We start from the raw sequence: 27,041 nt of genomic DNA, 5'->3' as shown, positions 1-27,041 counted from the left end.
AAAAGTTAGGTCACAGCTTCAGTCGCTTCAGCTAAAAACCACTGATCAGGCCCGAAATCTGGGAGTAGTGATGGACTCAGACCTGAACCTCCAAAAGCATCTAAAGACAATTACAAGGTCAGCTTTCTACCACCTGAAGAACATTTCTAGGATTAAAGGACTGATGTCTCAGCAGGATCTGGAAAAACTAATCCATGCGTTTATTTTTAGTAGAATTGATTACTGCAACGGTGTTTTTACAGGTCTGCCTAAAAAGTGGATCAGACAGCTGCAGCTGATCCAGAACGCTGCTGCCCGCGTCCTCACTAAGACTAAGAAAGTAGAGCACATAACACCAGTTCTAAAGTCCTTACACTGGCTCCCTGTATCTCAGAGAATAGACTTTAAAATACTTCTGTTAGTCTATAAATCTCTAAATGGCTTAGCACCTAAATACATCACAGACTTGTTATCAGCGTATAAACCCTCCAGACCACTCAGGTCTTCTGGCTCCAGCCTACTCTGCATACCTAGAACCAGAACTAAACAAGGAGAAGCAGCATTTAGTTCCTATGCTCCACTTATCTGGAACAAACTTCCAGAAAACTGTAAAAGTGCAGAAAGCCTGAGTTCCTTTAAATCGAGATTAAAAACACATTTGTTTAGAATTGCCTTTGAATGTTCAAGTTAAAATGTTTTACTGTTTTCAAATGTTCTTTTTTGTTTCTACACTATCCCTACTTGCTTTTATTCTGTTTTATTTTCCAATATTTTAATCATGTAAAGCACTTTGCATTGTCTCTGTACTGAATTGTGCTATATAAATAAATTTGCCTTGCCTTGCCTTGCCTTCTCTGATGGTTTTTAAAGCATTTTTGTCAATGGCTGCAGGTTTAAAATGTGTTTTATAAATAACTTTACTCACTTTACCCTATTATATCCGCCATTATTTAAAATGGACTGGGTTGCACTCAGTCAAGTCAAAAGCAGAACTCTAACAAATGGTTGTAATGAAAGATGGGGGCTTAGTCAGCGGTTAGCATGGTCCGTGGTTAGAAGAGATAAGAGCAGGTCAAGGAAGACTTCAGTTAGTTTGATGGCAAGTTACCTTTTTTCTTCATATGGCGAAAATGTGCTGAGTTTGTTGCAAGAGAAGGCCAGAAAATTGAAGAGAGACTCAGCAGAGATGTGGCAGGAGATCCAGGCATATGAGACTCAGAGAAATCAGAACCTGAGTGACAAAATCTGGACCAAAGGAGGAGGTTTGCGCTTAATTACTGCAACTACAGACAATCTGTCTAGGGGATGCCCTTAGACTTGATGAGTGGTTGAGCTGCAGTGGGAGACTGCAGTGCAGGAAGCTGGCTCTGCCCTCAGAAGACGATCAGCAGGACCAGCAGAATCACAGGGGAGAGAGGCGAAGGAAGGGAAAAGAGATCATGATGATATCAGCCTCCTGATACCTGAGGGTTTTCCCAAAAGAAAAAAAAACTGTAATGATCAACTAAAGCCTTTCTGAAATGTCAGTAATATATAAAATAGTTCACTTTGAAATGTGATATACTCAGAATAAAGAAAATCCCGAGGCCAGAGGCTCACCTTTCATCTCGGTTCAAAGGTAAAAGCATGGATATGAGGGAGTTACAAACGGCTGCCACGGTCATGGCAATCTCTTCAAATTTCAGTCGGTGTCACAAAAAAACCCAATGCCATTGCAAGATGAAAAATGCAAAATGCAAAGAAGTAAGGAATAATAGCAGGATGAAAGCTATGTCCAGTCTACTGAATAGATCATGTTCAATGACAGGTGACATTTTTGACTCCGTGGTGCTGCTAAGGACAGGCTGTGATAAAATTTGTAAAAAAGGTTATGGCTAGATTCTAACAGTTTGTTTTATCAGTGTAAATGATAAACATCTTTAAAAGATTTAAAGCATTTAGTATAGCAATGTCTGGTATCATCTTTTTTTGCCCTCTGCTCTCTTGACCCCAATGTCCTCTCGTGTTATTATATAAGTTAGCATTTTGTAGGACTTGCCAAACTAAGCACAAAGGTGAAATTCTCATCTTTTAACTCCCAAAGAAAATGTGCCCTCGTGTTTGCTCATGCAAGAAATATTGGAATAAAAAATAAAAGCCTTAAATTACACTTTATGTAACTCTCTTGAGCATTTTCTGCAGTGTTTCTTCATTGCAGTGTAAAATACTGCAGTACAGTCTGGTTTAATCATTTATTATTTTCTGTGTTTTGTGGTTATTTTTTCAGGGCTGAGGGGAGGATAAAGAACAAGAACAACTCAGCGAATAACAAATAACATCCTAGGCCATTCTTTAAAACCTCAACAGTAATAAGAATGTCCTTTTTGATGCCTGGGGTTGTTCCTTACAGATCCAATGTATTAAAAAGATAAAAAGAAATGTACAGCTGAAACAATGAAAACTAAATTAAAGAAACGATAAACGAGAGCAAGAATGTAATCTAGAAAAAGACAAAAGTAAAATGTGAGGAAACAAAGAGAAAAGGAAGGGAGAATAAATCCTCCAATGAAAGATATGTTTTGCATTCTGATGGAATCAATGCCATACATCATCTACCCTGCAAGAAAAGCCTTAGAAGTCGGGAATAATATGTTATTTTTATACTATACTTTTAAAACCATGGTAGTTTTGAAGCACAGAGGTCAATGTAAGGGTTGTCAAGAAGACAACAACTCTAGTGATAAAATATAAGCAACTGTGCTGAGGCTGAACACATTTATATATTATGGGTCCATAATAACCTCTGCCATAAGATTCACACGTGTAAGTATGTTAATTCATTGAATCATGTCTTACTTTTTCACTTGCCGCACATTTTAAATGTGTTTAAAGCTCTGAGTACAAGGTTTACTCACATAAAAACATTTTCCAGTTGGAGGAGGGTTTTTTTGTGTGAAAAAATGTATTACTTTTGTGATAGGGGTTGCTTTGTGAAACTGATGGGGAGATTTATTGTTTGTTTCTTTGATAAACTAATCAAATAATGCATTTTCATTTTGCTAAATGTTAGAAACACACGGCAATTGATGTGAAGATATTTTTGCTCTAGAAAAATAAGGAAAACCTGGAATTAATTTCCAAACTTGGCGCAGAGACGTCTGCAGATATTTTTATTTTGACAGATTCAAATATTAGTCCTAATTTGTTTCTCCCATTGGTGACATATATATGGTTTAGGACATCACTTACACTTTTCTTACATTAAATTTAAAGTCCAGTGGTTTAAAAAGGATTTTTTACTTTAAAATATTATTTCAATGTACCGTGTGATTTTCTTTTGATTTTATATCTGATTTCAGAATAACATAACCTTTCATAAAATATAATTGCTGAAAACTGTAAATTAACAATTTACATTAATTTGCATTAATTTATAGCAGGCCAAAACGTCCATGTTCACTTATTTCATTAACTGACACCAGCTTTTAATTGTTTAATTCCACTTATTTTGTAACAATGTAATTTTATGAAATTCCTATTAAATATTAGCAGTTTTTAGTAAACTGATATTTTTTTTAGTAAACTGATATTTTTTGTTTGTTTGTTTGTTTGTTTGTTTTGCTCCTGGTGGGGCAGTACAACAGAGCAATGGTTGACTCACAACATGAGATTCCTTGGTTCAAATCCCACTCAGAAAGGGAACTTCCCGTTTAATCTTTGGATGCTCTCTGTAGTTTTTTCCACCTCCAATCAATGTGTGTGCATGTGTGTTTGAGCGAATGCTTGTTTGTTTGTTTAATATAAATAGTTTAATCTCTGTGTTGATGGATTGCTGGCCTATTCAAGGTGTAGTCAAGACAGAATACATTGTTTTCTAGGACAAAAAAATCTTAATTATAAAAATTGAAATTGTATTAAACCGTTTTTAGTTTGTAAAATCAAAATGTAAGGTATGGTCTTACAGCAATAGTGCTATCTGCTTGGAGCTTAGAGGGTAACACATTAGCTGATGGAAAAAAGTGATGTGATTTGACCTGAAAAATATTTTTCTTATAAGACTGTTCTTCCGGTTAATTGAAGACATGATAAATGGCGTTCTGTGGGTCTGAAATGTTTTGCGATACGAACCAAATTATACACATTTGGGCTGAAGAAGAAGCGTTGCAATCAAGTGAGATAATGGCTTGCCATACTTCCAGCTATCTAATTTGATTGGTCGACAGAATTCACCCAAGCTCTCGTTCCATATCGCGAGACTGAACAGTCTTCCCGGTGAGAGGCAGTCCTTTACTGTTTTCAGTCGCTGTTGTGGCTGCGAAGAAGAGCGGTCGGATTGTGTGTTTGATTCACGCCGCGGCTCAGCCGGACCGCTTGAAATTGACCCACTAACCGAAGCAGCCCCCAGGGGCACCCCGTGAAGAAACTCCACGTCTGTGCCGGCGCATTTAATCCTGCAGGTAAGATTGCTGTCGTTATGCCCCGTTGGCTCCTTTCCCCTCTTCTCCTTCAGACACTCGTGTCTGCAGTTTAACATCCTCAAAAGCAACATTTAATTTGCCTCCTGCTTCTTCTATTTATTTATTTTATTTATCTCCGCTTCGTTGTTTCTCAAACCTTCGAGTTGCTCAGGTTGAGCAGTTTCACTTCAAACTCTGCGTCTTAAATCACTCAGCGTGGCTTTCAGGGACCCGGAGCTGGGGGGGAGGAGGAGGAGGAGGAGGAGGAAGAGGAGGATGGATGCAGGAACTTCAAAGCTCTCTGTAGACTCCGTCTCTGGGATGAATTCCCCCCGTTAGCTTGTATGCTAACGACACATCTGCTTAGATTAAAGCAGCCTGACTGCCTCGGCTCTAGCTAGCTGGCTGGGTCGCCTGGCAGCTCCACAGTAATATCAGTGTCTCGGTGTTGTTGTGTTTGCAGGCGGCGATGGGGCGGCAGCTTAACTTTTAACTCCCCCGGTTAGCTAGCGATCCGTGGTCTGCTGGCAGCTTTCTGTAGGTTAACAGGTCGCCAGGGAGGTTTTTCCACCTGCAAAGCAATGCAACAACACGTAGCGACTTTGGCTGGTGTTGCTCCTCGGTATCTCATCCACACACACCCCCATCCACAGCACAGTCCAGCCGCTCACCGCTTATTTCCCATAGAGAAAATAAATCTGTGCAAATATCTATTTAAGAGGACCTTATAAATACAGATTGCGCAGATTTTTTTTTTAAACCTGATCTGTTTATTTCTAGTCCCCGCATGTCTTTTAGCGCCTTTCAAGCCAAACTTTACAGAAGAGATTTGTCATCTCTGCGCACCTCATGGTGTTTGGGTTGCAGTGGGATCATAAAGACCAACTGTTTTCCCCATAGAGCGAGGGTTTTTCCAACTTCGTGTTCAAAGGTCTAAATCTAGTTTCTAAATAAGGTCAAAGGTCTGGAGAAAATACCGATCGGCATGTCCCTATTTATAATATGGCTTTACAAAAAAAGCACTTTATGGGATAAAATTATGACCATAAACTGCTCAGTTTTGTTTGTTTTTTCTTCATAAAAGGTCATAAGCAATCAAAATTTATAAGGCTTTTCAATCTAACAAAAGTGACGTAAATAGAGTGAACCTAATGGAGCTCAGGAAACACTGTTAAAATCAATACAAACTGGGTGGATAACTTTACGGATACTCGGACAGAAACAACGCAAAGTAAAACTAAAACTGGTTCATGCAAAATGTCCCCAATTTTATCACAACTCTTTCTTTTTTTTTGTTTTTATTTATTTTAAGAATTCATTTTTTTTATTATACACATTCCTTAACTCCCCAAAAAGTATTTTTAATGACTCCAATTTCATAGAAAAATGCCAGTGTTTTGGGTAAAAACAGCCTACCTGCCAATCATCTATAATTATTTTTGTAAACATCAAAGCAGCGCATACATTTCAAATCAAAGTAAACAAAAATACGTGCATACATGCATTTAATGCATACGGGCATTTTCTGTTTGCCGATGTGCTGGGCTGTGTTCCTTTGGTTTGAAGCGAGTTGATAATTCTGCTATTAACGTGTTTGCCCTGCGATTCCAAATAATTGTTATGTGTAAAACTTACTTTAGTTATCCTGCTGTTTCATAAACCACTTTTTTTGCTTTGAGTTAAGTAATTATTAATGAGTAGTGATGTAGCAGCATGCTATGCTGTGTTCACGTCTCTCCCACATGGCTGTACACGAAAAGCAAGGTGTTGCCCGAGGTCCAGGTTCACTTACTGCAGTTTGGATCAGAGTCTTTGAGAACCTCCTCTGTGCCGACTTTGATTTTACCCTCACCGTGTGAGTATCTTCTCTCTGGGCACTTCAGCTTTTTTCTGCTGTCAATAAACGTGTTAGGACTGATCTCTCTAAATTTCTCTTGGCTATGAACATGTTCATTTTGTTTGTCCTGCTTTTCTTTTCTTTGCGTTGCCCTGTGATGGACTGGCGACCTGTCAACGGTGTAAACACCCCTTAACCACTGACAGCTGGAAACGGGCACCAGGCACTCCATGACCCAGCCAGGTCTGTGTGGGTGTAGAAAATAGACGAAAATAAATCTTTTATATTTAGGCCAAAATAACACTTTTTTTATAGGGATGCACCGATATGAAAATTTGGGTTGATATTAATATTGCTGTTATGTCCGAAAACCGTTATTTACCGATGTATGTATGTGTGTAAATCTACACACTAGGGCTGCAACAATGAATCAATAAAATTAATAAAAATCGACAATTAAAAGCGTTGGCGGCGAATTTCATCATCGATTCATTGTGTCGCGCGATTAACGCGTCACTCGCCATGCTGCTGACTCGTTTACCGCCCCTGCAGACGGCTGTCAATGCTGACAGTTCTACGAATGACGACACAGCACACGGGTCGAATTAAGTCCTCAAAATATAGGGAGCACGTCGTGCTTCACATTACCAAAAAATAAGTAACGCGAGATTTGACGTGGCACGAGAGCACCACAGTGATGACACAGGCGCTGAAACAACATGGATTCATTGAAGATGTTGAGCTCAACAGCAGGTAAGTCATGTACCCCGTTTACACTATGCTTTTTTAACCGAGCCGAGACCAGTCCGAGCTCGGTAACCGAGATAACTCTTGTGTGAAATGGTCAGCAGACTGAACCGGACCGCGCTAAACATAACCGGACTGCGCTAACTGCAGACCAGTTCCTGAGCAGATCTCGGCCTGGTTTTTTTATCCCGGTTTTCTGATAACGAAGAGCGCATGAGCAGACCGCGTCATTCGCTTACAGTCAGCTGACTGTCTGCGGGTTTTCCGGCGTGTCTGCAAAACCCGGACACGACAAATTTCAGACATTCATAAAAATACTAGCTTCCTTACCGTGCCACATGATTTCCAGAGATGATTCTGCTTAGCAGTGTGATGAACCTCAGTGTCTGTTGTTGTGTCTTGCGTCTGTAAATCCTTATTAGACTTTCGTTTGTCTTATCCACGTCCCAAAAGCCGACTCTATGTCTAACCATAACATCCTGAATGTTACGGGTACGGGAATAACGTAAGCCGAGGAGAAAAAAAAAACACAGTCAAGAGAGCGTGGTGTGGGAAAAAAACAATAATGCTGTTAACGCGCGTTAAAAAAGGTGCCGTTATGGTCAAACAGTAACGCGTTAAAACTGACAGCACTAATTTTAATTGATATTGACACTGAGATATTTCATCGGCAAGAAGAACAAACTGAGAAGAATAACACAGAAATAAGGAGACGGCTGTAGTGCCGTAGCAGACAGATTCAACTCACATCGTCCCTTTTTGGTCTCCTTGGCTCAAACTGGTACGGCTGGATTCCGTCAAAAGTCCGGTTTCTTAAAAAAAATAAAATTAATAAATAAATAAATTTCGCTATCATATGATGATGACTCCCATCGCTGTCGCTAATTAATCCATCACTCTCTGCTTCGTATAGAGCGCTGGTCGTTGCCATCTTGGATAATAGCGCGTAGTGACACACAACAAATAGAGCCTTGGGACTTGCTCAACAGCCGCTCCCGCAATGTGACATCACAATCTGGGAGGTGACAGTACTATTCTCGACCAAGATGGACGCCTCCACATAAACATGATTAAATGAAAATTACTCTTAATTAAAAAAAAACACTTATAATTTATTGAACAGTATGTAATAGTTTTATATTTAAAATACTTTCAGCAGTTTGAATTCTGATTTTGACTGGACTTTTCCTTTAAAATCCTCTCATGTTACATCAAAGTATAAAATATAAAACTTAAGGAAAAGGCAAAGGAGGCAAATATATCAGTTATATCTGTGCAAGATCAGAGAATAGCAATAGAGATGATATTAGCTCAGTTTTTTCCACATCAAAGGTCGTGATCCTTTAGTCTAATATCATTTCATCCACTCAGAGTTAGCATGCGTAAGGCGTTGCTGTTGTGCAAGTCTAGTTTACCTTCAAATTTCTACAACCCAAAGTTTTTCAAAGCACACGTTTAGCTGCGTGAGCTCTGCGTCCCTTCTGGCGTTCTTAGTTCAGCCTTTCGTATGTCTTCGCTACATGTCACTACAGCTTTGCTCCACAGCCTCGACCATTTTGGGTTGCTGCATGATCGCTTGGTGTTTTTTGAATCTTCATTTTAAGCATTCTGATGAGAATAGAATTGTAAAGTGCATGTCCAGCAAAATAGATAGAAGTATGTTAATGTTATTACTGCGCCTGTAACTTTGTTTTGCATAGTAAATAAACCAATATTCATTAAAAAAAACAATTAAGCCGTTCCATGCTTTTAGACAAGCTGTTTTTCAGTATATTGTAATTAGAGAAACATTTCCATTATAAGAATGTGTGTCACATTTCTGTAACAGCATTAGTCTTAATTATGTTTAATTGGCAAAATTATCAAGCAGTAATTGAGGCATTAAGTAGGGAAAGAAGCAGGAAATAACTGCTTCATCTTTATATTCCCCTCCCTTGTGAATCCCTTATTTTGAAGTGTGACCATCATGTGCACAAAGCCAGCCTTGATTGACGCCCGCCCTAAGTGCTGTTTGTCTCTGTGCGGACGTGGATCCTGCAAGACCTCGGCCAGGCCTTATAGCGTCATGATCGGGAATCAAGCCGTTATCAGCAGATCCTTAAAGCCGTGTGAGTTTGGAGGCGCAGCCACAGCAGATCAGACTTGACACTGTGTCTGGTTCATTTATCCCGCTGCAGACCACTGCCGGGAGCCACTCACCACTCCTTATTGGTAGCAAACCATCAGCTCTGTTATTTCAAGGACACTCAAACGCATTTATCTAGCCGTGATGACTTGCTTGCGTCAAAGTTCATCAGCTCCTCTTCACACTTGCATAGAGGCAGCAATCTGCAGCAACTCGGTGTTGCCTTGCAGCCGCTATATTTCCTAAATTAACTATATCTTTAGGTTAAAGTAATCTCCTTTTTCCAGTTCAGAAATTAAAAAGTTGGTGTTTAGAGGGGGAAAAAACTCCAAGAGAACAAAGTGCATGGTGTATAAAATATTTCGATTTTTTTTAAGACCCTTAAAATAGTTTGCTGAAAAAATGTGTTTATGTATATTCATAGCTGTATTACTATATAAGCTAATTTTACACATTCAAGACAGCTAAGTAATTTAGAAAAGCTCAGGTAAAATAGTCTGTAATTGCCTCAAAAATGGCTTAAAAAGGGTAAAAATATATTTTTAAATGGCTTGTTTTAAATTGTAAAAAAGAAAAAGAAAGGGATTTGGCTTTAAAAAGAATCGGCTTACTTTTACTCCATTTTCTCGATTTGCTTGGAGGAAATATTTATGTCATAAAATATAAATATTTTCGCTGACAAATATTAAATTATTGCTTGTCAGTAATCTATTTTGTCTCTTGGAGTAGGGCTACACCATTTGTCGCCAATGTAACATTATCGCAATATCAGTGTATGCAGTAAATGTTGACTATTTAGCAACTGTCTCTTGATTCTGTACACCAATGATATTTTATTACACATGTTGTGTATTGTATTGTTTGAAAGAGTAAACAGTAGGGGTGGGAAACTCAAGATTTCATGGTAAATCTTGGGGCCACGATTTAATAGTGTTTTTTTTTTTTTTTGGCACTGTCTAGCTTACTTTTGGTCTCTTAACAGATTTGCGTCTCAGTGAAAAACCTACGGGATGGTATGGCGCACCTTGGCTTCATGAGCCACGTTTCCATCCAGTTCTAATGTGAATTTTGAGCAAACTTTTAAAATGTCTTAAAAAAAAAATGCGAATCAGACATGTTTCCATCTACTGGTTTTTGTAGCAAATTAACCAGGTGATAAACAGGGAATAGCGGATGCTAACTAACACGGAGCAGAGATCAGCAAAGGAGCGTTTTAATGAATGTTATTTATGGAGGAGACTAAAACACTTGAGTCTCTTTGCTGACAGCTGGAGGCGACAGCGTTTGTTTTATTTTCTTATATTTTAATAACAGATTTTTGGACGTTTCTGAATTGTAGAAAATTTGAATCGCGACTGTCATGTAAATGACATTTTTCTTTCTTGGCATGGCATTTTTTCTTTTTTTTTTGCACAACCCTAGTAAACAGGTGGTAAGGAAGTCCAGACATTAAGAAGATACAACCAAACTTTTTCACTGTAGAAAACCAGGAGACACAAACCAGAAGCAACTTTTTCAGTAAAACTTTGTTAGGGAGATGGAAAGAATGAATTACATTTTCTTTATTAGCCAGAGTACTAACCTGATAAGGGTGTGTATATTTGCTGTATACCCACAGCAGAAAGACATGGACACTTTAAATCCTTTATCACCAGTGATGGCATCATTGCAACAGTCAACATTATTGCATGTTTTCCTAACATCATGCAGCCTTAACCTGGATAACTGAGCTTGGTCACCAAGGAGAGGTGATGTTGTGATGATGGAAAGGTGGAGAAAATGTTAATTGTTTTGCAATTGATATCAGCATTTCAATATTCTACAATAGTATTGCTATATGATGTTTTCCTAATCAAAGTGAGATCGTTATCAGAACAATGTCTGATACCCTGTTTACTATTCAGATCATTGGGTCAACACAAGACCCATTTTCCTTAATTCTCTTAAGCCCAACTTGTCATTAAAGAAAGATGAGACCCTTTCATTGACAATTATTTGAAGATATTTGCAGAAAGCCGCCACAGCTCCCTGGACACAATGCTGTGATCTAATGAATTTAAGTAACCGCTAAATTATCTCACCCTGAGCTGTAAATCTAAGATGATTTATTCAAGCTTAATAGTTAGGAAGTCCTGAATATAAAATTTGTCTATTTAAGTTCCACATGTATGATCTTTTGGTAGGAAGAAAAAAGGACTTGTGGTTTAATATATCTGCTGACGGGAGCAGTTTGAGCATCAGGTGCAACCATTCGTGGCGGCAGGCAGATCGTTGTAAGCAAACAAATAGTTTTTGATTGGTGAGTTATTAGAAATTAATAATTTCATTGTTTTATATTGGTGTCTAGAGATTTGTTTAACAAATATAAAGGAAAACCAAAAAAAAAAAAAAAAAACCTCAACCCACAGAGTGTGTATTTGTACTATTTCTGAGCCGAGGCAGATTGCAGTAACACCGACAGAAGCTGGCATCTTGCTAATTAGGCAGTGAGTTAATGAGAAATCCTTATAGATGGCAGAATGCAGTATAGGCCCGTTTACACTACACCTAAAAACCGAGCCATGCCAAGACCGGTCCGAGCTTGGTCCAGTTAACTGAGATAAATGCAGCCGTTTACACACAAGAGTTATCTCGGTTTTTTGTTCCTTGGTTGCTCCTCGCCCCCTAGTGGCGATCTGCGGTACTACCGTTCTTTGGGATCGAAGGCGGGACCGAGCAAATCAAAATGGCGGCACCCGTAATATTCAGGATGTTATTGTTAGACATAGAGTCGGCTTTTGGGACATGGATAAGACAAATGAACGTCTAATAAGGATTTACAGACGCAGGAAACAACAACAGACGCTGAGGTTCATAAGCAGAGTCATCACTGGAAACCGTGTGGCACGGTAAGGAAGCTAGTATTATTATGAATGTCTGAAATTTGTCTGAATGGAGCGTGAATCAGGACGTGCAGCCAGACACGCCGGGAAACCCGCTGACAGTCAGCTGACTGTAAGGGGATGACGCGGTCTGCTCATGCGCCCCTCGTTATCAGGGAACCGGGCTAAAAAAAACCAGTCCGAGACCTGGTGGGGAACTGGTCTGCAGTTAGCGCGGTCCGGTTATCGTTAGCGCGGTCTGGTTCAGTCTGCTGACCGTTTACACACAAGAGTTATCTCGGTTACCGAGCTCGGACTGGTCTCGGCTCGGTTAAAAAAGTGTAGTGTAAACGGGCCTAATGTCGCATTACAAAATGTTTGTCTGTGTAGGTGAGCCGTTTGGAACAGATTATGATCGCAAGCAGAAAACCGTTCATTGTTTGAAGCTTTGGAATCCATACAAGAAACGGAAAATGTAAAATAGATACTCTGAGATGTAGTTAGGGCAAATTTCCTTTTATAAAAACATAGAAACAGCTTTCTGAAACCGTTTCAGTTATAGCTCTTTCACGTAGTCATCAAACATAAATGCTCAGAACCTAATGTCTACCTTCTCTTTTGCATTAAGACTTACCTGGACATCCAGCATAGAAGATGTTAAACACTATAATACATAAAATAAAATCAAGGTTTCAGATTTATTCACCTGTTTGTTTGTTTGTTGTTGTTGTTTTGTTTAATTATAGCAAGGAAAGTCTTTAAACACGTGTAACCCACTCTGATGAACTGATTTTTTCTACACCTTAATGTAGATTAATTTTATCCAATGAAAAATGCAACAGTCTTCCTGCTGCTTTTACCAGGTTTCATTTTCCTGGTGTTGTACTTTGATTAGCTGTTGACGTATGTCCTTCCCAAAGGTTTTTCAGTCACTTCTGAGTGCCTTTAATCAACGTATTTCACCACTTTGCATGGACAGTCAAGTGTCCTTGTAGCTGGAGTTGTCGCTTCTTTTTCTTTTTTTTTTCTCTGAATGTGAGAGCTTGAAACATCGTGGAGATTGTTGGAGAAAACTGTCACAGTGTAACAATGTTTTGTACTAAATTCCTCTCATTTTTCTGCTCTTATGTTCCATTAGTGGGGTAAAATGTGAGTGAAGAGGCAATCAGATTTGCAGTGCCATGCCTCTGTGCTGTATCTCTGTGTCTGTATGTGAATACATCTGTCTTTGTTAGGTTTTCACTTGGCATAGCTCAGTTGCTTCTAAAGGATTGTGTTTCCTTTTGTTCACCTCAGCAAGTATAGTCACATCCCCAATCTAGGGACCACTTTGAAGTTGCTAAAGTAGTTTTTCCTTCGCTACGCTTGGGTCACTGCAAGCTAGGACTTTGTTCAAGTCTGTACATGCATGTAGCTTGAGCCTTAAAACTCTCAGCCCCACCAAAAACACGTGCATTTATTTATTTGTTTATTCTGACGTCTGGAAAAACCATACCTAAAATTTACCGTCATCGTAAACATCAGCAAACCTCCTGTGAGATAAACGCTGCCTGTGTCTCTGATCTATTAACAGTTAACAGTGAGTGATTTAATGCTAGTATTTCAATATAGTTGTGTACTTTGGAAACTAAGATTCGACCTTTTGTTGGCCAGAACTTGTTTGGTTTCTTTCTGGGCCAGAATAGCCATAACAGCCATTGCTTATTATTGTTTAAATGAAAATTACCAACAGATGCAAAAAGTTCCCCCCCAAATGGCTTTCTTACACTGTGCCGTTTTCAGCAATCTTATAAGAGTACTCCGTGCCGCATAATGCACAATGCAGATTTAATGATTTGCTATGACATCAAGTTTGATGTGTGCACATTGTACAGCTGTTTAATATTAAATCATTTACGGTGTAAATGAAGCAACTTCACCAACGTCTGTCACGTCAGCATACATACGTCTTCCATCCACAGCACCGGCTGTAACAAAATCAGCTGTTCAGCCGTATGCTCTACTCTTGAATCCCAAATCCATCCAAAACAAAACCTCTATGAAATATGGTTGATTAAAAACAAATAGTCCAGTAATGAATTAAAGAATTCTCTTTCAGCTAATCGTTAAATTAAACCTTAACGTCATTTCATAAATAAAATAACTTTAGAAAAGCTTGACAGAATGACCCAGTTCAGCGCATCAAAGCCCGCTGCAGTTGCCTAAAATTATTTTGGCCACCTGCAGCGGACCCAAATTATTTATCAGTCTTGGTACAGGCTACCACAAAAGGAGAGGAATATTGAAAACATGCACAAAGCTAGAGCTGTCACGATTCATCAAATGATTCAAGGAGCTTTATACATAAAATTCGTCGAGGTAAAATTATCTGCCTTGAAGCTTCGTCAAATTTTATTTGCCCTCTTAGCGCAGAGAAAGAGTCTTAAAGTTTCACAAGCGTAGGTTCACTTTAGACTTAACAGAAAAGAAAACTACACAGCAAGCCGCCTGGTATAGACTGAAATTCTAGCTTCTGAGCTTCTGCTCAGCCCCCTCCTTTTCTCTCGGCAAGACTGTTTTGATTGGTTAACCATGGTGGCCGTGCGAGCAATCATGCGAGAATACAGGATCACACCATTATTTGTAGAAAAAAAAATGTTTGCTTTACATTGTTAACAATTGTTAACTTAATATTTATGGGGAAAAAACTTAATTCTGAAGGTGTGGCAGCTTTTATTTTGCAGTGATATTTTGCCACGATCAATTACATGTAGACGAAACCCTGGCTCTGATAGTACACAGCAAAAAGGGAACTAAAAGTAAGTAAAATTATCTTAAAATTTGTATATTTTTCCTTGATTTGAGCAGCTAATCTTCCCCTAAAATAAGATTAGACATCCTGCACTTGAAATAAGATGATGATGAATTGTTCTTATTTTAAGTGCAAAAATCTTATTGCATTGACAAATAGTCTAATTTACCAGCTCAAATAAATGAAAAATACACTAATTTCAAGAGGAATTTACCTATTTTTAGTTCCGTTTATTGCAGTGTAGACACCAATCGTAGCAGCTTTCACACTGTGAAATACTCATTCTAAATATCTGACACTGTCAGATATTGATCGCAGGTTATCTTTGGTCGCAAGATGCTAACAACGGCCGTCCTTGAACCTTTAATCAGTTTATGTAATCAACATTTAAAAAATTAAACTTGTATTAGTAGAGTACAGTTAGTTATTTCTAGTGATAGTGAGAATAGGCCTCATGAGGCATTGAACCACTTGAGCCAATTGGTTCAGGAAAGGGTTCAGGTCACGAAGCTTCATTTGCACACGAAACCACCTAGTGGCCGAATGCATAATCACAGTCAACAATATAATGAAGCTTGCCTCTATTTGTATCCTTCAGGGCCCTTGCAAATTATCATTAATAAGAAAAGCCCATTAATCTATCCTATGATTATCATATCTGTATATTAAAATATTTTTTTACATGTTCTGTGTATTTTTTTTATTATTTTTTTTTTGAGTACAGTATTATATTGTGGAGACGTCCCCTCCATTACTCGACACACGCTCCGAAGCCCCGGATCATCTCATAACATCCCTAGTTATTTCTCTGCCTGTTAATCATTAGACAATATATGTATGAATTTGATTATGTTTTGATTTAAAGCTATAGTTGGTAATCCTGTTCAGGAACACCTTTTGTTATACTGTGTAATATTGTCCTTTCATCCTGAGAGTAGTCAACACATTATACATTCAGGAGAAGGAGCTTGACGAAACAATCTCTGTGGGAGCTGCAGGCCTGTAAAAACTCTAACCAGACTGCTGTTCGGTCAGAATGGCATGGATTGATTAGAGTTTTAGTTTTGCCCTCACCCCCCTGTCCCTCAAGTTCCAGGGATATCGATTTATCTATTGGTTGTCCCACATGCCTTCATTTTGACATGTGCAGGCGCACCTTTATTGTTTGTATATCTGGTTAGCTTAGCGGTTAGCTTTGGGGTTAGCTGAGCGGTTAGCTTAGCGGTTAGCTTTGAGGTTAGCCGTTATTTTAGCACCGCTGCTCTCACGGTAGACTTTGAACATGACTGAGAGATGCAAGAAGAAAACAGCGTCCTAGTTTATGAGAAGAAGAGGAAGACCTCAGTAGAAAAAAATAAGACCAGAGTCGATTTGGGAGATTTTTTTTCACGGCAGACTTTCACCGATTCTAGGTTTAATTCTTGATTACCTTGATCTCGTTGACTGAATGGAGAATGGCTCCAGACCACCTGTGACCAGTCCCACACTAACCGGCTGTTAGGCCCTGGGGCTGAGAGATTTTATAGACCCTCAATAGAGGGTTTTCAGCTGACGTCACGCTCACGTGAGTACTCAGCGCGTCCGCCATATTGGGTGGCAGTCGTTTCGCACCGTTGACCTGCATTGTATGACGCCTTAGGCAGTATTGGAAGTGAACAATGGGGAAAACGTGTTTAATGGTTGGTTGCACGGCCCGTGGAGGTGGAGATCAACGCTCTTTCTATCGCCTACCAGCCGTGATAGTGAATCAGTGTGAAAAAAAAAAAACAGCTGTCTGAACAACACCGTCACCTATGGCTGACACGGATATCCAGGTCCGATTTGGACGTTGTTAAGCTGGAATACGCCAGAGTCTGCGGTGCTCACTTTGTCACAGGTAATTAACTGTTAAGTATTTAAAACATATAAGAAGAATATATTAATAATAGGGCTTGGGCGTTATGACTTATTACTTTCCGCGGCTGTCATGTTGACTGCCTCCGCCGCCTCTACTGCCTATTACTACCGCATACTGTACTCCCTCTCTCAGCCGTGTTTTAATTTGATTAATTTCACCTTAACTTGATTTCAACCATGGTAAACCGTTGCTGTATTGTGGGCTGTAACAGCGCAACACATGATCGCCATGGGAAAAACATAGAAACAGATTAATTTTCCACCGCTTTCCTGCCTGGAGGCGCAACCACGGAGAACAACTGTTAGCGATAACAAAGAGTCGTCGGCTCGCTTGGATCGCGGTTGTAAGTCGACCGAACATAACTTTCCACAGTATCCCGATGTCAATGAGAGTGTGTTCTAAACCTTTGAAACACATAGCAGCTAGTTAAAAGTACATTACATTCGCGAGTGGTTGTTAGCGCTAACGGTTAGCATGTGCTAACCCGTCTGAGCGCAGCTTACCTTTGAACGAGTTACAGAGATAAAGAGTCGTCGGCTCGCTTGGATCGCGGCTGTAAGTCGACCGAACATAACTTTCCACAGTATCCCGATGTCAATGAGAGTGTGTTCTAAACGTTTGAAACACATAGCAGTAAGTTAAAAGTACATTACATGCGCGAGTGGTTGTTAGCACTGACGGTTAGCAGCTACTAAACTAGCATGTACCAGAGCCCGTCTGATCGCAGCTTACCTTTGAACGAGTTGCTGTGTTCCCACTGTTTGCTGGCTTTATGATCTGCAGCTCCTACCGGCGCCAATACGGTAAATACAACTTAATTTTTCACTGGTCATTGTTCTGTTTAAATAAATAAAGCCGCGAGCGGCGTTGATCGGCCTTGCAGCCAAGCGCCTTCGCGCACCGCCCGCCCCCGGCGGGCGGTGCAACACATTTGCAACACATTTGCGTCGGATTGTTTAAATTTTTACCATCTTATTAAAACTCACCCGTCCACGTATGATGGCGATTTCCTTGATGTACATAACCAGATGTGAACTGGTTGTGAGCCTCTAGATCCTTGTAAGCTCTCATTTCCTCAAGAGTGTGCAGAGGGTTTTCACCGAACACCAGGTAATGCATCTGGATTACGGCTAAACAAGGCACCGTGGAGGGCATACGGGTCCATATGGTCGATCACGGAACATTTCCTCAGGTATACGTCCTTATCTGGTCGCTCTAGCGTGCTGGCGTACTTATCCATTTGCGATAGGATAATACGTGTACGACAACTAGAGATAAGGAAGTGTGCCACCCAATATGGCGGACCGGAAGTTGGCCAGTGACGTCAGTGAAAACACCCTATTAACGTCTGTGATTTTGTTGAGTGGGTGGGGGGTTGACGACACCGCAAGATCTCTGTCTGGGGGTTGGTTTGCTTTGCTTGATCGGCACAGCCGACAGGGCGGGAAAGACACTTTCGGCTCAGCTCCACTACATCGGGACGGCGCCAGGACTGGGTAAATATGTCAATAAAAACCTTTTGTATTGGCTTATGATAGGCCCCTTGTCTTCATAGGCCCAGGGGCTTCAGCCCCAGTAAGCCCGTGCATTAATGCGGGCTTGCCTGTGACTCATATAAGGGTAATTTGATATAATGGATGGATTGGTTTTATTTATTTATTCATTTTTTGTATAATCTTTTGAAGTGTTTAATTTAAATCAAATTCTACTCAAGATAAATATAAAAAATATACTTGCCTATTTTTATGCAACTCAATAGACTGTTTTGTCTATTAACAGTAATGTCATTTAAAGCATTTTAAGAATGCTGCAGACTTGGACATAAACATGGTTATTACAGATCTAATCCAATATTTTCTAGTTAAAAGATAATCCAATACAGTTAGCTTCACCTACAAGTTTTGTTGCAATGGAAAACGATCAGTTTCAGTAAATGTAAAATAAGCTAATCAGTAACAGGTAGTCCAGTATAGCCTGTGTATTGTTAGGGACGCTGTGGGGATGTGGCGGTCCTTCAGCAGAAGCAGCCTCAGGATGGTCATCCAGGGTTTCTCCCACTGTATTATAAGTCTGGCGGGCCACCAGCCTTCACTGGCCCCCCTGCCAGGCTAACCCTCACTTATTTATTTTAAATACGTTTTTTATACACCAGTAACGGTGATACCGAAGATGGTATATAGTTTGGGTTGTCAAAAATAATTGGTGCCTCGCTGTTTGAGAGGAACATAAAATGCTCCGCGTGCCCCACCCTGATCCACGATTACCCAGTTTTCTGGGGGGAAGCCCTGGTCATCCTGCTCACTTGAGCAACTTCAAATTGAGAGGCCAGGAAAGACATTGGCGACTGAAAATGGCTACAAATACTTGTCATTATTGGGGGAGAAAAGACACATCAGGGCTAAAAAAATGAAATGAATTCATTGTGTATAGTAAACTGCCCTTTGCTGTCCCACCATCCAGAAATTAATGAGATAAGGATTTAATTGTTTTTCTCTGGATGGAAAGTTATATGGTGGTTGTTATTTTAAATTTCCTTTATGGATATGTTCGGGCGACCCTCCCTTATTGTAGAATGTTTATCCTCTTTTAGTCCCCATGTTTTAGTTTAATGCTTTTGTTTTGCAATTATTTGAGGAGGTTAGAGCACTCTTGTCTTCTGTGGGATACTAATGTTGCTCTTGTCCTCTGACCCCCGCAGTACAGCTAACGCAGCCTGCTCCTGAGGCAAGCACACATACGGCTTATGTTTGCATACTTTGGGACCACAGCCCTCCCCCAGGCACTCTCCACTAAAACCCTCTCCACTATTAAATACCAACCACCAGTTACAACAAAGGAAGTGGCCTCAGTTGCTCTCAGGCGTGCAGACAAGGGTAATGGTACTGATTCATTATCCAATTTGCTCCTGGGTTTTCAGGGAAACAAGTATTTGCGAAAAATGTGTCTAACACCATTTTTGGATTACGCATGTAGCTAAAGATTAAGAGCTGGTAGCTCCCAACAGGATCTCGGAAGAATTTGAAAAACTCTACAGGGAGTTGTTCTGCTTGGCTGGCTCATGATTATGTTTGGGGCGCTTTTGACTTTGTCTTTTGTCCCTCACCAACCAGATTCCTGGATTAACCACACATCTGATTCAGTAATGTAGCATTTGTTCTTTTTCAAAGTCTGACCTGTGCCACTTCAGTAGCTCTGCATAAAAAGTGTTCTTGCTTTTGTGTTGTGGGCATTTGTACTGATGAGAGGAATGCCTAAAGTTCAGGGTTTTTTAATGGCAGACTTCCTTTTTTTTAATTATTTTTTGTTTTAACCAATCACAGTTTGCAACAAAATCAAAATTCAAAACTTAACTTTGCACTAGATAAGAGTGTTCTTGTATCCAAGCCACTGTAGTGTTTTTCTTGCCATTTTATATTTTACATTTAGTGAATTTTTGGGTCTTTGGTCTCATTTACAAAATGGCAGCCATTATTACACTGAGTTTTGCTTACTCGACTGTTAGCGCCACAGTTAAATAGGTTTGGCAAGATGGGCAGTGTATAAAAGGAAAGCATAAATTTACATTAGGGAGAAAATGGCTAGACAGTACAGTTAACAGTAAAAAGACTGCATAAAATTCACAGGTAAGTGTTACATAAGACCTAAATATCCTCATTAAATCTGACCACATTTAAGAAATATGTCACCTGGCTTTTTTTCTCATTTTACTGTGTTTGTGCTGTTTTGGAGCAACAGCTTTTGGGACGACAACGATGGCAGTCCGAGGTCATGAGGAGTCTAACAAAATGTCAAATAAACTGTCTCTCCTTCAACTTATTAGCTTCAGGTTCACACAGAGAGACACATTTTTATGTTCTTTGGGTGTGGACTTTCCTATAAAATCTGACAGTAGAAAACCTTCCTGCAGTGTTGTAAAAAATATGTAAATCACTCATTTTTCTACTTTTACTCCCCTATGTGACTGACAGTTAAAGGGAATGAAGCGGCTCCATTTACAAACTTCAATCACAAACAAGTTGCATACTTTGCAAATATATTAATCCATTTCTTTTACCATAAAATATTTTTTAAGCTGTTGTCAAAAAAATGCAAAAATGTTCTTACTTCCGGCTTTTGAAACAAACAGGAACCATAAAAAAGGAGTTCATTCCCAAATGACTCGAGTACTATTTGTGCATTTATTACATTTGCTGTGGCGTTGTTTAGCTAAACTTGTGAGACGTCACAACATTTATTTCCATCAGTACTTGCAAAGATATTTCACGGGGGAGTGTGATCTTTTCCAGCTCCTCCCAAAGACTTTCAGTGGAGTCTGGATCCTGCGTTGGCCAGTCGGTCTTTCACAAAACACTCAAAAGGCCGAATTGAGGCACATTTCTGCCATTTCCATGTGTTTTTGTGAAGCGACGCAACGACGGTTGGTTGACGTCAGCCCGCTTCTGTTGCACATCTGCCTTGCCAAGGGAGGTGGTCACATGCTGACTACTGCAGGGGGAAATGATGTAGTGATAGCGTGGTTTGTTTGAGCAGTCAACAGCCGGATGTACTAGCGTAAACAAGATGTGGAATTAATTTCTACTGGGAGGAGCAAGAAGGTGAGATATGCAATTTAATTTTGAAGCATTTGGCCTGCAACCAGGATCACTACATTCTTAGATTGTCCACCATTATCGTTGTTGAAAGGATTTGTTTGCAGACACTCCTGAAGATCGTATCCGTGGTGTTGACATTGAAGTGGAACCACGCCCCCTTTTGCCCCGTGTTGTTGACTTGTTTTTTGCAGAAAGTTGCACAGAATGACACCTTAATCATATTTTTTTTCTTCATGGGTATCAAAAGGGAGCTCAGAAGCAACTAATCTTTGAGTGTGACAAAAATATTTTGTAAAAGAGGCTCGTATTTGAAAATGGTGTCTCATACTCTGCTCTTGTAAAATGTGAGCGTGATGAACATGGTCATCTTGGACTGTACGCATGCCATCAGGGAAGAAGAAGTTCACTAAGGGAATAACCTGGTCATTTAGTATTAGTATGGTAGTCATCTGACTTCCTTTTGGATGTTGCTGAAACTAAACCTGATCATAGCACTGCCCAACAGGCTTGTACATTGGGTGCTAGGCATGCCTCTTTTTATTACCCTAATGCACCATTCACTATGGAGCAGGGCGAATCTAGACCAATCAGATCACATGACCTTTCTTCATTGCTCAAGAGTCCAATCGTTATGCTCTCTAGTAAACAATGCCTTTTTTTTTTCTTATTAGCTTCACTGATCAGTGGTTTGCTTCAGGGTACACACTCCCACTCCCCCGCCTTCCCGTGGTGTTGTGCATGTGGAAATTTATTTTCACTGTTGAACGGACATATGAGTCCCCCCCCCCCCCATCCCCCCACCCCACCCCACAAAACTTGAAGCGAATGCAGATCACAATCATACCAGATTTTCTTTTTCCAAACTGCATTTCTTCCACGAACAGGACAGTATTCACATACCTAAAATGACTGAACTTAATAATTCTTTGGATGGTTCTGGGCCTAATTATTTCAGCAATCTCCTTTTAGGTGTATTCTTTGCTTGAGATGTGGCAATAATTTGACATTTCTAAAATAGATAACATTTTCTACAACAACAGGATATTTGTTCTGACATAGTTAAGAAATGGAAAGCTACTTATTGCATCAATTTTGGTTAAATAACTTGTTGACAGCCAAAACACAATCATCCATGCATCAATTATTCAGTGGCAGGACCTTAAGTATCTGCTTTGTTAAATCCAGGTGTTATTTTGGACAGCTGAGGTCCTACTGGCATGTAGAATTTGCATGTGTGGTACTTGTATAATAATCTAGTCACAATTGCAGCCAAACAATCTTTTGCAAATGCAGAATTTGCACACATGGAGATTGTGATGATAAATGTGATTTGATATATCATGATGCAGCCCTAGTGCATATGGTAATCTTCAATTCGGATGCTTCAGTCAAGGCTGCAAGATTTCCATTTATTGTTATTCCGTACAAAGAAAAAAAAACACACCCACAGATGGCACTGGAAACGATTTCTGCTTGTTTCAGACTTTGCGCTCAGTTTGAGACTTGATTGCTAACAGTCCAGCTTCTCTATGGGTCACACTGATGTTTAACAGCCTACGCAAAACAAGGGAATAAGCTACTTTTAAATCTGATTGACAGCTAAATACTTTATGTAGAAGTCTTGAGCAGAACTTCTTAAAAAGAAAGTCGAACATTTCTTTAGTGCTATCTTTAATTGAATTGTTTCTAAGGCAAGCTCCCAAAAGCTAAAATAGCAATTTAACCTTACAAAAGATTTAGCATATACAGTATAAGTTCATCTTCAGCCGATTCGGTAATTGAATCACTTGGTGCATTAAAGTTTTGTAGTGGCCCCTCGGCTACCATTTTGTATTCACACTCATAACAGCCGTCCGCTCTTACTACCCAGTGTGAACGAAGGCTTTCTCAGATAATTGTTTTAATAGCCATCATTACAGCCCAGCAGCGTTCAATATTGCAAAACTGGCAGTCTCAAGATGTCTCATCCCTCTTCCCTGAGCAAAATTATCCTTCTATGACCCTCGTTTGCAATGCCCCTGTGACATTCACGCTTGATTAGGCTTGCAAATGAAGTTTTCCTTATTTTAGGGCATGAGGTGCGACCTTGGCTCAAGAGACCTGTTAAGTCTTATTGGATTTGCTGGACATACTAAGCTCAAAAGACTTCAAAACTAAGCTGGGAAAATGTCCCAGCAGTATTATCTGCAACTAACTTCACCTTCACTTGCTTCATCAGCTCTTCTTCTTCTTTCTTTCACTTATGTTGTCTACAGATAGTGCATCCTCCTCTGTGCTCCGGGACTCTTTACTTGGTAAATAAATGGCAACAAAATTACAAACTACCAGGTTTTCTAAAAAATGGCTGTCGGTGGATTTATCTTTAATGTCCTCCTTCTGTCAGCAACTAATTGCCATACTGTAATTGTTAATTGTTGCTGACAAAGTAGGTTATTCTGCCTTCATTAAAAGACCAAATTACACCAGTGCCACTATAAAGGGTCAAAACACTTTCATTCCTTGTGAGACTCAAACTAGCTTTACACTAAGGCGTATTTAAATCATGTTCATAGCTGCCAGTCATTGCACTATCCTGCTTATTTTTAGTATCCACCCTGTGCTCCGTTTGTAGGCTAGATGCATCTTATTACTGAACAACCACTGTTCCCTCAGTCCCTCCTAAATGTTAATAAACTTCTGACCTGAATATTTAGGTAGGTAAATGTGAGGTTTGGGCTTTCTTAGGATAATATGTGTGTGTGCAGGGTTATTATGCAGCTTAATGACAAATTAGGTATTCTATTTTTTAACTATTAAAGTAGAATAACTGTGAACTCAAAAATTACAAATAAGCATTGCTGACACTACAAAAGTAAATTTGTGACTGCATATCCACCATTCCTTTCAATAAGCAAACTAGTTACACTTAATGCAATTGTACAACTAAACAAAGCCTAACAATACTGATACTGATTGATCAGCTCATGGAACCAACAATGGGACGAGTGCTCAGCAGCAAACGAACAATCCTAACCATGCTGTCAGTTTATTTGACAAACTTGCCCATCTGCACTGGTCTTGTATTGTCACACCTCTACTCATTGATTTTTAACATTATGAAACATGTTTTTTTTTTTTTTCTTTCAGAGGTTTAGTTTTCTTGAGATCTCCGAAAACTCCCTTCAAATGAAAGAAGATGCACTAATCCTGCTCTTTGACATGTTACACCAAAGCCAACGTATGTGCCAAGTTAAGGCAGGGGAGAAAAGCCTAACATCACCAATTACAAGCATAAAAACTTGTTTTTCTCTAAGAACAAATGCATTATTTATGAAAAGGTCCAACTGTTGGTAACTGCTTCCATTTAAATATTTTCCTTCTTGAACTCCCCCCCTCAAAGAAGATTGGACATTGTGTTCCTGGGACATCTTGGTCGCTTACTGACTGGAGGGACATACTGATGCTAGTTTATATCAAGCAGTTGGGGTATAAACTCAGTATTTCTATTCCCATTTTCCAAACAAATGAGCAGCACATTTTTATTTTGTAATTTCAGCAACCTCTCTGCTAATGAGCTGAAGCTCAAACTGGCAGGCCAGAGAGTATTTTAGCCCTGGTTTTACTGGTCAGCTTATGTCTTCTCACTCATTATTTCACTCATTCTATTATTGCCACAAAATGAGAAGGGCATTGGCGGCGAGGCAGTGCACTCATACTGGCTTACTGTGGTGAACACTGCTGCATGACGGCAAGGATATTAAAACCTACCGGCCTTCCTGCTGGAGCCTCAAATTGTCCTTCTACAACAGGGTTCCTTTTGGCTAGACTTGACCGGCTGATTATGTGAACTGCATGAAAACTGTAAATCAATACTTGCAGAGGAAGGCTTGACGTGTTGCATTGTTTTCAGCTATTGGACACATGTATGCAATTCTCAACTTTTATAGTGGGGGCTTGTCATATTGTGGTGTCCTTATGTCATTTATGATGTTGCGTGTTAGTAAAGCGGTCTGTGAGTTTATCATGGTGGTTGGCAATCATTTGAGAACTGTCGTTCTCTCCATGGACTTGTTTTGATCTTGTAAATGGTGGCGTAGTTGAAAAGAGCGGAGTACAGAAATACAAGGATGCTGGCTTTCCTTGAGAAGTTCTATAAATGAAGAAATACAACTAAATAAATACATTTTGCTCTGTCATTGCTTTTTTTGTTGCTTTTCTAACATCGTTTTCCGTTTCTCTGCCTCGCAATCATCTTTCACGCTAGCTTTGAAGGCCCTGTCAGCATTGACTAATTTAATACAATGCACTGATATCTAAATATCTAAACTCTTACCATTTACCGTGGTCTTTAAATCCATCAACCCACAGCCTGCCGTTTGATGCATTTCTTTTTAGTTGACTAAAAATCTGAGGAAGGTAAGGGACTTATGCTAGATGTTAGAGCTCCTTTGTTTTTTCCCTTTGAATTTAAAGCTATTACTACTTTCAATGAGCCTTCAGCACATGATTTCTGTTTTGACAGAAGTTCGCATGTTGCCTCGGACTTTGACATCCGGCATGCTCTGAGCTGCTGCTGGTATCCCAAATCACATTTATTTAATCAAGAACTAAACAAGGGTTTGTTTGCTAAATTTCTGTTTTCTTTCATGTAAAAAAAAACACCTAAAAGAGACCAATATTATCATACTGCTGAATGTTTGAGCTATGCAGTGCAGCTAAACGTGATATACTGAGTGGGTTATAATGGTGCACACAGCAAGCACAAACAGTTGCGAGGAATAAGCACATTCCTACGTAACAACAGCTGCTCTGTCATTGTTGGATGGCTTACTATTGTGATGCAGCCAACGACATGTCACGGCTCAGGTTGGGTTTGCATATCTGTGTCTCTAGTCCCACAATAATTATTTGGAAAAGGACTTCTATGTTAATTTTTTTTTTAATCTAGTGCACTAGTTCTGCTCCATTTACCATTTAGGCTGCTGTTATTAGTTTGGCTCAAATGTAAATGTATCCATCCCCAAGTTCTGCAGTGATCAGATGAAGCGTATCTACTTCTGGCATTTTTACACACACACACACTGATTTCCTTCTGAAATGGTTCCAGTGGGCATTTGGAAAATGACAGAGGTGTGAAAGCCAAGCCACATGGACCTTCTGGGTTACAAGCTCGGTTACAATGTGAGAGACTTCTGAGCTCGATCAAACCGGCAGTGGCTTTTTATTAATCTACAAAGCAGGAAGATTATGTAGTTCAGATGTGCTTACTCAATACCAGTTAATAGTATTATGCTTTTTTTCCCCTTTTGAAAATGTATTTAATAAGTGCTGCAAAAATAATATATTTCATGTGAAAGTAAAGGGAAGAAACTAAGACAGGCTGTAAACTGCAGAAAGACAAACTGCAGAGACATCCATGACCCCACACCACAAAAAAACACAAAAAGTAGCTTTAGGGCTCTTCTTCTGAACAGCTTTCATGTCTGCTGCCCCACATGTTCAGCCTTGTTACTGAATGGCCTAAAGACTCTTGACATCACTGCTGAATTCTTTAGCTGGGTGTGTCAAGGTTCTTTACATGTGAAGTCTCTCTGTGTCCTCCTTACTTCTATGACCTCAGCACTTTCAGAAATTGTTATTTTCCTTCCCCGAGGACTTGATCAGAAGTGACCCTCTTTGGAAAAAGGACAAGTATTATTGAAGTAGGGAAATAAAACGGGGGTGACAGGTTATCAAGCCAAAGTGTGGTTGGAGTAGGAGATGGTATGTCATCTCCATGCAAAATAAGAGCATATTT

General features: G+C 39.7%; 1 protein-coding gene across 1 annotated transcript in view; it reads left to right on the top strand.

Moving 5' to 3' along the window:
* Positions 1-4,233: 4,233 nt before the first annotated feature.
* Positions 4,234-27,041, top strand: part of glceb (glucuronic acid epimerase b) — a 59,829-nt gene continuing 37,021 nt past the window's right edge. The window contains exon 1 of the mRNA XM_021309623.2: positions 4,234-4,415. The gene's annotated coding sequence lies outside the window, so the exon portion shown is untranslated. The remainder of the gene's footprint in view (positions 4,416-27,041) is intronic.

This window comes from Fundulus heteroclitus, chromosome 4 (genome assembly GCF_011125445.2).
Source record: "Fundulus heteroclitus isolate FHET01 chromosome 4, MU-UCD_Fhet_4.1, whole genome shotgun sequence".
NCBI lineage: Eukaryota > Metazoa > Chordata > Actinopteri > Cyprinodontiformes > Fundulidae > Fundulus > Fundulus heteroclitus.
The sequence above is the reverse complement of the archived record's forward strand: the minus strand, read 5'-3'. Positions and strand labels throughout refer to the sequence as shown.